The sequence below is a fragment of the Corapipo altera genome, unplaced genomic scaffold (assembly GCF_003945725.1).
Source record: "Corapipo altera isolate COAL_440 unplaced genomic scaffold, ASM394572v1 61411, whole genome shotgun sequence".
Classification (NCBI taxonomy): Eukaryota; Metazoa; Chordata; class Aves; order Passeriformes; family Pipridae; genus Corapipo; species Corapipo altera.
This window is the reverse complement of record NW_020884875.1, coordinates 2,300,406-2,312,613: the sequence shown is the minus strand read 5'-3', so window position 1 is coordinate 2,312,613 and position 12,208 is coordinate 2,300,406. Positions and strand designations below refer to the sequence as shown.

Here is a 12,208-nt window from a genome sequence, read left to right as displayed (position 1 = left end):
AGTCCTCTCACCAGCTTTGTTTCCCTCCTCAGACCTGCACACAGTGAGGCCAAACCAAGGCTGAGCACAGCGGGACCATCGCCCTGTTTTTGGTTAGTTCAGTACAGATAGACTTGATATGCCCTGCATGTGCTTTAAAGAAACTGTGGTACTGTAGAGCTTGTATCAGACTAACCACAGCTTAGTATGTACCCAGCTGAGGAGTTTCACAATTATGTCTACTCATGACAGTGGCTACCTTGAGCTGAGCTCAGGTTTGAGGATATAATTTCGTGTGGCTATAACCTTGCTCTGAGAGAGATAAGGACAGCTCTAAGCATGCTGCCACGTGTTGTTTCTATATCCATAATTTCTGTTCTTTGTCAGAACTGAAATGATATAAGGCCATAAAACGACTCCTACAATAAGTCAGCCTCATCAACCCTTGTGAGAAAAATAAAAATAGAAGTTGCAGATATGACTCACTCTTTCAAAGTAAGGACTTGACTTTTTCCTGATTTTTAAGGGTGTCATGGTTTAATCCCAGCTGGAGATGAAAATACCATGGAGGTGCTTGCCCACTTGCTCACCAGCCGGACAGGGGAGAGAACTGGAAGGTTAAAAGCTAGAAAACTTGTGGGTTGACATAAAGACAGTTTAATAGGGAAAGCAAAAGCCACACACAAGCAAAGAAAGAATTAATTCACTGCTTCCCATGGGCAGGCAGGTGTTCAGCCATCTTCAGGAGAGCAGGGCCTCATCATGTGTATGGTTACTTGGGATGACAAACACCATCACTTCAAACATGCCCTGTTTCTTCCCTCTTCCCCTGTCCTGGGTATGTCTCCTCCCAGTCTCTCATGCACCTCCAGTCTCCTCACCAGGGTGGCACTACAAAAAGCAGAAAAGGCCCTGGCTCTGGGTGAGCCCTGTTCAGCAATAATGAAAGCCTCTCAATATTATCAACCCTGTGTTCAGTACAAAACCAAAACACAGCCCCATACTAGCCATTGAGAAGAAAGTTAATTCTACCCTAGCCAAAACCAGCACAAAGCATCTAATGCCTATGTTCCCTATCTGGCTTGGAAAGCTTTCAAAGGAAGACCAAAGGCACATGCACCTCTCTTCACTGACTATCCAGGAAATAGGAGAATTTATTTAAGAAAATTTCTCCCAAAGGCACTTCAGTTGCAGATGTTAGTCAGGTGTTTATGGGTGGTGAAATGAACCATGGACAGGGAACAACATGGATCCTGGATGCAAAATTCTTTGCAAATGTTTTGGCAGTATCACAACTGTGACTATTAGAATTCCAGACTAGATATAAGAGAGAAATGTTTTATGATGAGGGTGGGGGTGGTTAAACACCGGAACAGGTTGCCAGAGAGCTCTTTAAAGTGCTCTTTAAAGCAAGGTGCTGGATGCCTCACCTTGGAAACATCAAAGGCCAGGCTGCACTGCACCCTGAGCAACCTGGTCTAGTTGAAGATGTCCTGGCTGGTTCCAGGAGGTTTGGACTAGTGGACCTTTACAGGTACCTTCCAACCCAAACCATTCTGTGATTCTATGATAATATTTGATACAAAATATTTATCCTCACAGGCAGAAAAAGTATTAAGCTACAGTTATCCATAAGCACTATGTGCTTAATCCTACACAAGGAGGATTTGGTGGCCTTCCTGAATGTTGACTTCTTTATTCCTGGCTCAGACTGACACAGCCACTCCGTGCCTTGGCAATTTATATTTCTTGGGCTTAATGGTTCAAATTGTGTGCTTTATATTATGCACTGACAAGCATCCATATCAGGCAATAACTAAGACATGAATATTATGAATTTCTGTTTTGCTTATCCCATAAAATTGTCTGATTTTACATTTTGGACACTGAACAAGGCCTGAACATATGTATGTAAGTAGATTTCACAAGCTGAGTGGCTTACACCTCTCTGGTCTTCACCTACCCCTACCACCTGACTCCCTAGGCATTTAGAATTCATCTTGTCAAACTAAAATAATTGAAGTTTCATTGGAAGGATTTAAGCAAACTTGGGGTTTTTTTCTTCTTCTTAGCCAGCATGTTCTATTTAACTGAACTTCAAATAAATTTCTTTTTAAAACTGAAACAAATTTTGAAATTAAGTGTTGCAGCAAATGGAAAAAACTGCACTGTTCTTTTTTGGAAAATATTAAACCAAACATTTTTACTGTTGTGCTTGATTTTTTTGGTATGGCATTCAGTATTTGACAGCTTCGGCAAAATTCCAAAATGCTTTTAAGTGGCTTTGATTTGAGCTTTTACACAGTTTTATATCATTCATCAAACAATTTTCATGTGGTAGTAGTCTTTGTTAAAAACAGCATGTGATCATAAAATTGCAAACTGTCTTAACATACATGAAAATAAAACAGAATAAAAGATTCAAGAAGAGTCTTATATTTATAGCTTTTTAAAAGTGTGAGTGTTCCAGCTTTCAATCTTGAACTTCCTTACTTAATTGAAAATCAAAAAATTATTTAAAAACCAACCAACCAAAAATAAATTAAATTTTCTGCCTTTACTTCAAAGACATGAGTAAAATTGCATCAATTGCATAATACCTATAATTGAGAAGACACGAGTCTCTCCTTTCTTCTATAAACAGATAGTGTGTAAGGCAGTACAAGTTGTGGCTTTTCCTGTTTCTATCCTCAGTTATGCAAATATAGTTATTTTTACTGAAACAGATTAAGAATTTGAGAAAATTATATACTGGAAAACCCTCCTAAATTAGAATATTTCTGTTGATGTATTTATAGCTGTATTTATAGGTAAGACATACAATATTTAAAGCCCGTGAAGACCATATTCTCATTTCCAGAGGTAAATAAAGTCACGCCGTCACTTCTTAACATGATGAATTGAACTTAAATTTTGAGAGGTCCAGTAGAGTCTTAGATATAGGCTCTATGACATCTTAATAATTAATTCTGTTGAATTATGTTGAATTCACCAGCTTTATACACCCTTTTAGGCATACAAACTCTTCTACGAAAATGGATCATAGCACAGCCAGAAGTGGAATCAGTTACAATGGAGAGGAGCAGTGCACACAGAACACAGATTAAGACTTGGTCTCTAACACTCTAACGTCAAAAAAACACATCCCCAAGTCTCAATTTCTTTTCCAATTCATCATGATAGGACAATTAAGTCTTCGTGTCACAGATATTCCTACAACAGACAAAGAATTTTTGAGCAGGGAATATTTTTGTTTGGGGTTCAGTACTCTTGATATACTGATGTATATATAAATACATAATAAATATGTATAATACATACATATATATATATTATGACCACCTGTAAGAAAAATTATCTTATGATTGTTTCCAGTTTTTGTGTCAAGTTTCCAGCCTTCAAAACCTCAGGCTTTTGTGACTGACTGAAGAAAATTTTATCATATTGACTTGTATAAGGCTTGGCACTCATGGAGTAGATCTCATGAATTGCTTGTTTCTCACACAAGTCAATTATCAGCACCGTACTGTACCCCATGTGAGCTCCATCTGAACAAACTGTACCAGAATGTGATAACTGAACACAACAGCTCAGCTGAATGCATTTAGGCATAAGGGCAGCAGGGTACTGAAAGTAAAGGCCATCAAACCGAGATTTTAAATAGACTAGAAGAGCAAAACAAGCATGGATACACACTTGATCTTTTCCTACCCCATCTAGTACGTTCCAGTCAAATTGTCATTCATAAAACCACTCACTTCATTCAGGATAATGGCTTCGCCAAATATGCAGATCCAACAGCAAAAAACATGAAAAAAATTGTCAGAAGGCTAAGTCCCTCATAAAATTTGCTTTAAGTGTGGAAGAATAAAGGACTGAAGTTTATAATTGGGGTGTAACAAACCAGTTTAGAATCATCTTAGGGAAAGTCCTACTGCCACCAGACTCCTAGTACTCCTGTGGGGACAACAGTGGAGGAGTACACAATTTGTACAGAAATGTCACTTACTAATAAGGGACTTTGGTAGTGAAAGAGCAATGAGGATATTACCGATCCATAAAAATCAAGCTAACTAAACATAAAATGAAAAATTAGGAGGTATTTTTGCTGAACAAAAGGTGTTTCTGGTTGTGGTAATTTTAGAACGTTTATGTAGAATTGTCAGTTATCAGAACTTACTACACCTATCAAACCTAAAGCAAACTTGAAGAAGTATAACATGTTCCAAGATGGAGATCAATGACAGATGAAACTTCATGCAAGAGCATATATCTTTCTCTCAAAGCATACACATCGCATTATTGCTAGAGTGCAATAGAGAAGACAGAAATAGCAACATAAAGAAGGAAATTAATTACACTTTAAATTGAAAACAGCTGTGAAGATCTGGAGCGTTATTTCTGTAGCTCAAATCTGTACATTGAAAGTGAATGCTCTATCAATTCAGGTCCTGCTCCTGAATCCACCAAGCTCATCAAAGGTTGGGCAATTTAATAAGAGCAGGTTGATTTCTCTTCTATCTGGAAATTCTGATTCATTTAAATCGGGCAGCAAAATGAACCACACTCGGTGTTGGTGAATGACATTTTAAATAGCTACAACCTTGTACTAATAAATTGTGTATATTATATACACAGAGAGAGGGATGCAGTACAGGGAGACAACAACCATCATGAAGCCACTTCATCAAGTTGCTTGCTAGTCTGACTCAGCAATAAGTACAGCCTGGCCAGGAAGGACCAACAGTAAAGTTCTGGAACAACTTTTTGGGAAAAAGAATAAAATTTCTTTCATAACAGTAATAAATAAGATTCTTTTGCATAAAATATTCCACAGAAACAAAACAAAGCTTAACAACACTAATATGCTATATCACAGCGAAAACTGAAGGGAAATGATGCATAACAGAATATTTTGCCCATGGAGTAAGTCTAAATATGGCAACAGTTCTTAATAAATGCAGATGTTTTGCTGAGGAGAGTGAAACAGGGGTAAGTTTTTACCTCTGCATTGAAGACTAGTTTAGTGACTTCTACCTCAACATATATATTATGTAGGCACCTCTGCAAAACAGATAACTAATACTCAGGTTGTTCTTTCAGAAAAAAAACTTCTTCCTTCTTTTGTCAAGTGAGACTGATACAGTTAAAAGCATAAAAGCCTGCACAAGCAGAACTTGTTCCACAGCATTGAAGTCCAGTGGCTGTGCTGGTTTCCCACACGCTCTGTGCTACTAAGTGTCCACAGAACAGAAATCAACATGACTCACTGACATGGTCCATAAGTATAGTACACAAAAACTGAATAAATAAAGCTCAGGACTGAGGGAAAAACAATCACACAGCACTACTCAGTACTACTGCCAGTGAGACAGTACAGGGATGAGTGAGGATGTGGCTATGCACCATGTTCCATGGTATTTGGCACTGGCTTTCCAAATCATGCCCTCCCATATACAGCGGTGGAATCAAGTGATTTCTTTTAAAGGTAAGCCATATCTACTGGTCTGCCTTCATATATAACAAATAAAGAGAAGCAAAACCAAAGGGCATGGTATTTGTAAATGACAGACAGTTAATGTAACAAACACATTTCCAATTCTCTCTTAAATGCTTATATGGTTGTAACTCAAACTGAAATTACATTTTTAGAAAAGTATAAAAGCATAAAAATAACAATGTAAAATGTTTTTATTTGTTACAGCCATTGCTGTAGATGTTCAGTATTGACTAGCATTATGTGGTAGGGCATATGAGGAAATACGGAAGTGGAAATGGAAATGAGTTGCCGTGGGCAAGCAGGCTGTGCAAAAAGCAAGCACCACTAAAGGTCTTGCATGCCCTTCTCAGTGCAAACAAATTCTACAGCGCTGACAAGAATTTCCAACATCCTTCTTTCTTCTGCTCATGTGCTAGCAATTTCCGGTCTGAAGCCCAGTTCAAAGTTAACAGCTGTCTAAAAACAACGCTGTTGCTCCCCATTATGCAGCGTTTTAAAGCCATCATGCAGTGGCGAGGGATTGTCCTTGCTGAGATGTGGTCCCTCCAAAACTAATGGAGATGGGTGCTAGAAGCAGAACCAAAGACAAGCTTTCCAGAAAGACAAGCTAAAGTTTAATCCAGCATTCGCAAATCAGGCTCCAACACCTCCCCAGACTCTAAGAGGAAAATATTCAGAGGACCTCGGAAGTAAAACTGCCAGGTATGAACCCAGGTTAAGAACTGCAGCTTGAGAAAACCTAATGGAAAGTCATGATAGGGCACATCTTGATGGTCCTGCCTAAATGTTACAACTCACCTCCCTCGTTTTAACATTAGCTCCCTTCCAATAAATAAGAAGTTGTGCGGAGGGAGCACCTGGACATCACTGCAGTGAGTGCTGGCACAGGGTAAGGGTAGCCAGGTCTTGGTCTGACAAGGGGACAAGGGAGGGCAAAGCTTTAAACCCCAGAGCCCAATAGAAGTGGCTGGGGCTGTGGAGCTCACAGTGGTCAGGGCACTGTGGGGCACACCTCGCCACATCAGGTGGCAGAAAACATCTGTGCAGCAGTGTTAGGAAAGCAAACAACACAAGTGCCAGCCTGAGAATACCACAGAGACTGTCTTAACAAAGGAAAAGGTACAGCACAGCTACTACCTGTGGTGGGAATGGACAAAAGGAGCAAAACCAGGGAGCACAAGATAAAGAAGGACAAAGGTACAGGTGGAAAAAAGGATGAGATGATATGTTTGGAAAGAAAAGCAAAAGAGGACATAAGTGGGTATGAGAGGAAGGCAGAGAAGGATAAAAAAGGACTTGAGGTAAAGGCAGAAGAAACATAATATTGACAAACACAAATGAAACGTGGGAGCTGATACAGTTACTGTTACTCAGCTTAAGTAGTAAAGACAACAACTTCTTGGTCTGGCAAATACATATCCTGATAGTATTCAGAAGAAATTGCATGTATCTGGTATCACCCAAAAAAGATACTAAGGTAAGCGACTGAAGGAGAAAGCAGGCGGCTGTAAGGACAGTGTGAAACGAAACAAGCAAGCACTGGCACAGCAAACCTCTGTTTAAGGACACCTGCAGAATAATGACAACATAACAGAAAGACTGAGGTCACAAATCTAAAAAGTGTCAGTCATTAGGTCTGATGTAATCAGTGCTCCATAAAAGCAGGGCCGTGAGTTTGCCAGGTTTCACTCACAGACAGATGCAGCTGTGTATTGTCAGTTACCAATGACACTATGTCCCAGACTCTGTATTACATCATCAAAACAGTGCTGGTTATGCAGAAATGTGTCCTAATGTTTCTTGTTATTTATTCCCTGTCCACACCCTTGTTACATTTGGACAAAGTAACTGACAAAGATACTGGCCCTCAATCTGGCCTTATTCTTGACATTCAATCCTTTTAATTCACACTGCTTTTGGGAGACCAGAGTCAATATGTAAATTCTTGTACTTTCCATTGTTGAACTTTCAAGTAACTTCTGGCTTCTACAGATTTTAACCATTCTTCAAAATAATCACTGCTTGATGTATGTGCAAGAACACTTTCATACCTGACATAAAAATTCTACCTCACACCCTACAGAGATTTTCATCAATCTCCATTTGAAATTCGAAGTAGTAGAATTTGGTGAATTTTTTATTCCAGTGAAGTAAGTAAAGTAAAAATGCCAGTTCAACTCAAAGAACAACTATCCGAATTTCTTTGAAGGAAACTCCCAAAGGGCAAGTTGTTTTTCAGTCCAGAGGGAAGCTATCTCTAACAGTCACCATATAGCAATATAAAAACTAAGGAGACAAAAAAGATCCAGAGACTGTTACTAGGAGCATCATTTGTTACATTCACCTGGAGTGAAACTCCACAGGACATTACTGACCTGTCATTTCGAGAGTCTTCTGAGAGTCCTGCTACAAGATCCATCTGACAAAACAAGGCCGTGTCCATTGAACAGAAGCTAAGTCCTCAAAGCAATCCAAGGAGTGACAATTATGACTGAAACTTTTGTGTGGCTCTGAATGCCTGAAGACTGAAAATCCTAGTGATTCTTCACTATTCTTCATGATGAGAACTCCCCAATTTCATCTTTAGACTACAGAGAGACTGTGAAGTATACAGGTGCTTATACGGTATTTTCACCTTTTGCACATCTAGACCATAATATCCCAAAGAAGACTGAACTGAGTGTTTTAGAACATTCTATCATGCAGTATTTCTTCTGTGCTTTTTAAAGTGTCTGGTTTGTTACTCTAGTTAGGATGTTTACTCACTCTGCAATTCAGAACATTATTATTGCAATGAATCATCCACTGTGTGCTATCAACTTCAAAGAAGATCCAGCGAAATTTAAAAATCAAAACAGAGAGGAATATAAGTATTGTTTTTCTGTTTCTTTTATCCTTGCACTTAGCAATAACACGAGTCTTTGTGGTGCTTTTGTAAGAGCATCCTTTCTAGTGGGTTTCAAGAGGAAAATGACTATGACAACAGTTATGTCTCCTGCTTAAGCAGAGTCCTTGTAGTCTGTTATAGGCCATAAATCCCAGGAGTGGAATTTTTCTTCCCCTGCTCCGCTGTCGGAAGAATGGAGTTCAAATAGGGAAGGGGGAAGGGAGTCGATCAGCTTTACAAAAAGGCTAGCCAGCAAGGCTGCATTCCTAGCTAATGGCCCATCAGAGGCTGGAGTGAGGGGAGGGAAGGAGTTTGGGATTTTGGTAGTTGGCCCGGCTCATGGGGGGAGTTACTGGCCGCCTTCACACAGGACAGGTGAGACTGCTGAGCTTTTTCTCTCTGGGACGGAGACGGGGGTCTGCGTGGGTACATTTGGAGAAAAGGCCTAGAGGCCTGTCTTTCTGGCTTCTCGCCCTGGTGAAGCCGATCACTGGTCTCGGCTGGCTTTGCACACTGCCTCGTGACTCCAGCTGGAGCCTACTGTGTTTTCATCAGAGAGCTCTGTGCCCACTGAGGGAGAGAGAGGAGGAGCCTCGAGACACCGTCATCTGAGAACAACAGTGAGTTCCGTTGGGGGTGGACTGCTTTCCTTTCCCCCTTTTCCTTCACTGGGGGAAGTGTCCCCATCTTCTTTTCGGCTTCTCCCGCGATCCAAGACCACTCCCCAGACCCACTTCCCGCGTGGTGACCGCCAGAGCCCAACAGCGCCCCCTGCAGGTCAACACAGAGAACTGCAGGCTCTGCACCTCCAGTGATCCAACAGCGCCCCCTGCCCACCGTGATCAGAACTGCACTAAAGGACAGAGAAGTATTCAGACTTTTTTTTTTTCTTTTGTTTGAAGGAACTTCTGGGTACAGGACTATTGTTTAGCTGTTTTTATGTTCTGTTACTGTTCTTGCCAACATACATATATCTTTTAATAAAGGGTTGTTATTTCTTCTTTTCTTCCACACTTCCTCGATTAAAGCCCCCTTCATTTTTGAATTTACAACTGCTGAGAGAGAGGAGTTTGGTCTGTCTCATAACTCATCCTCTTTAATAAACATTCCAGTCTCTTCAAACTGAGACATAGTCCTACTAGGATTATCCTTTTAATAGCATTTTTAAAGCAACAGTCTCCACTCTTAATGGTCAGAAATGAAGGTACTATTGTGATATATCATGTAAAAATCCTTCTAATTTACAAACTAGTTTTATTTGAAAAAAAAACACCAACAAATCAGAGTACCAAACAGTTCTGACATCCATGACCTGACACATGTGCTTTGGATCCCAGCTGGATTCCTGCATGTGAAAGGAAATACATGTGACACACTTAAAGTTACAAACAGGGAGTATCGGAAGTTCTTCTCAAAATGGGAAAGTTGCTGAGCTGGACACATTTTTACTTTCTCTGAAATTCAGGATGACGTAAATACCATATGAGATAGAAAACATGTCAGTGATATCAGACTGATAGAATTAACAGTGGGAAAACACATTCCCATTCCATTCCCTGAAATACTGGCAATTCAGCACTGGAATGAACAAAACATCAGAGAACATACAAACGGGGGACACTCATGACTCAGAAGTGAGTTGAGCTAATGGAATAATAAACATTTTCCTTCAGCTTTTATTTCTGTCATCTGGCTATGAGCCTGAAAGATCTTTTGATCATCTCTACAGCACTCAGTGGCCCAAATTAAGCCTTCAGACTCATCTTTATTTTACTACTGCAGAGGAGATTTGTACAAAACAGTCATATTCAAAATCACAGGGGAGAGATTTATAGAGGAAATTTTTTTTTTTGACAGACTGCCAAAAGTGATTTACATCATGTATCCTCTGCCGAACTTCTCTGATATCCATTCTGTCTTTGTGAGAACGCAGTTCTGTCAGTTCTGAGCTTCAGAGGTTAGTTAGGGAACAGTCACAGACAGAACACGTGAAGTACTTCTCAGTACTTGAAGTATAAGCTCCTGAGACTCTTTTGAAGTTTGATTGTTATGAAAAAATGGGTCTTTCACATTTGTCTTGTTTCCCATCTTCCTCCAATGTTGTCTCATAAACTAGAGTTTTAAAATAACCATAGAGTTGAGAAGGAAGCTGTGATTTTTTCATTTGAAAACACAGACATTTCCTGATAGGACACAACAAAGACCAAACATTCAAGTTAACGAAAGAGTAACCTAGGTCTCTACAATTACTAATACATTAGTCTTTAGTGTGCCTAAGAAGACTTCATTTCTGACAAAAGCATGGACTTCTGGAATATTATGCTATGGAGGAGCTCATTCCCTGAGTGATATTCACGCAGAAGGAATACAGTTTATCTAGATGAAAAAAAGACAAATAGGCAGGGTAGACCCAATGATTCTTTAAAACAATGAAAGAAACATAGGTCAGTCAGAAAATGCACTTACATATCTATAGTAACACACTTCCTTCTCCTCTAGGAGCTTTCCAATATGCGGTAAAAGTCAGCAGGTTCTGAACATTCAACAGAGAATACATGACAAGTTTTGTAACTGCCCTCATTCCAGTTATCATTAAACAATTACACATAATCTCCCCGGAATTGCTGCTTTAGGCAGGGGGAAAACAGGAGAAGCAGAGAGGTTTGGTATGTGAGCCCCAATTGAGCTTAGAAAGTCAAAAAGCAGAATGGTTGTCAAATCCAAAATGATCACTCAGAAAATCCTGGTGCTAACAACTTGCTTTTTTGTGTCAGACTCACATTAAAGACACATTACCTGCCAGTCACTTAGAAAGCTCCATTTGCATTCAGTTTTCTAAATGTATCAGTCACTGATACATGTGCTATAGATTGACACTAGGCATTACAGTGAGATAAACCTTGCCTGCTTTGGAGACCCTGTAACTCTGGAAAGCCTGAAGCAAGGTACTGTAGAACTCATCTCCCACAGCAACCATGCATCACCTCTCTTCTTGCCCAACTTTCCTTGCTCCCTTGAATTTTCTCTCAGTATACTCCTGCTATTCTGTAAGTGACAACAAACATACCATTAAAGCCAGCAGTTGTTCTGTTGCTTTTCCTCCAATGCCTTAGTAAGAGAAAATTGATAATAGCCCACAGATCACTGGTGTGCATTTTAGCCAGATCTTCCTGACTACAGTCTCAGCAACTGTGATGATTCCATCTACACCCCTGCACAGTAAGAGTTTGCTACCCAGACAGGTCTCAAGAATAATGTTATAATCACACCATTTCCTCATCAACAACCGCTGGGTAGCAAACTGCAAGCCGTAATTATACAAAATGACCAAAACTACGTTTTTGGCACATTGAGGCACATGGGGTTAAATGATTAATTTACTCTCTCTACAAGTGAGAAGGAAAACACAAGGGGTGCAAGAGATTTAGACTTGTCTTTAAAACAAAGGATAGAAATAACTATGAGGATGATTCATGTGAGAACATCCCTGAGTGATGATATTAAGTTTTACTTCAGGAAATTGTTCTGGTTTTGGAAAAACTCCTCTCTAGTTGGTACTTGTTTTACTATCGCATGAATCAACATCAGCAGGTGAAATGGATTTACATAAGTGTGAGAGAAAGACAAAACCAAATCCAGTTAGTTTTGGATAGAAAGTTACTCTTTAATTTCCTACTATATTTAATAATCCTTACTACATTTTCCTACAACATTTAATGTTGACAGCCTTGTTTCACCCACATGGTTTACCAATTTTGCTCAGAATATTTAAATTTCTAAAGTTTGTGATGACTAAATCATCTCCCACAGTATGTTTTTTGATTGCAATTCAAATTGGGTTC

General features: G+C 39.6%; 1 protein-coding gene across 5 annotated transcripts in view; it reads right to left on the bottom strand.

Moving 5' to 3' along the window:
* The window catches only part of GHR (growth hormone receptor), a 163,419-nt gene that overhangs the window by 16,781 nt on the left and 134,430 nt on the right, over positions 1-12,208 (bottom strand). The window lies entirely within an intron of this gene.